This window comes from Fibroporia radiculosa, assembly GCF_000313525.1.
Source record: "Fibroporia radiculosa TFFH 294 genomic supercontigs, scaffold12217, whole genome shotgun sequence".
NCBI lineage: Eukaryota > Fungi > Basidiomycota > Agaricomycetes > Polyporales > Fibroporiaceae > Fibroporia > Fibroporia radiculosa.
In genome coordinates, this window is record NW_012133474.1 from 28,185 (window position 1) to 28,754 (window position 570).

Genomic DNA, 570 nt, shown 5'->3' on the forward strand with positions numbered 1-570 from the left:
GAAGCCTCGGTCAAGGCCATCATCACGGAACTGCTCTGCATCGCGGTCGACTACACGGACTTCGACACCGGACGAGCATGGCAGTCGTGTTTGGACATCATGGTCGAACCGGACGCTGCAATGGTCCTCGCGCAGACATGCTTCGCCACCGCCAACCCGGCGCTATGCACGCGGATTCTGGCGCGAATCACAAGACCGACGCTGGACGACCTCCGGCACATCCGCGACGTCCGCATGCCATTCGTCATCGGTCTCGTCGACTATTTCAAGTCCCACAGGTTACAGATGCTCACCACGGAGCCGTACAACATGTTCATCCTGACCGTGTTCATGCAGTACGTCGACGTCGTGCTCGGGCCGCTGCCCACGTCCACCGTCGCGGACCAGGCGCCTACGGGCTTCTGGGTATGTATACCTCTCCTGCTTCCACGGTGCACCCCCGCGCTGACTCGCTAATTACTCGGGGTGTGCAGGATAGGGGCCGTACGGATTACCAGGTCGCGCTCGCGACGTGGATCGACAACAGCCAGAAAGCGATCGAGGCGTTCGAGCGGCTCGGGGGCGAACCCC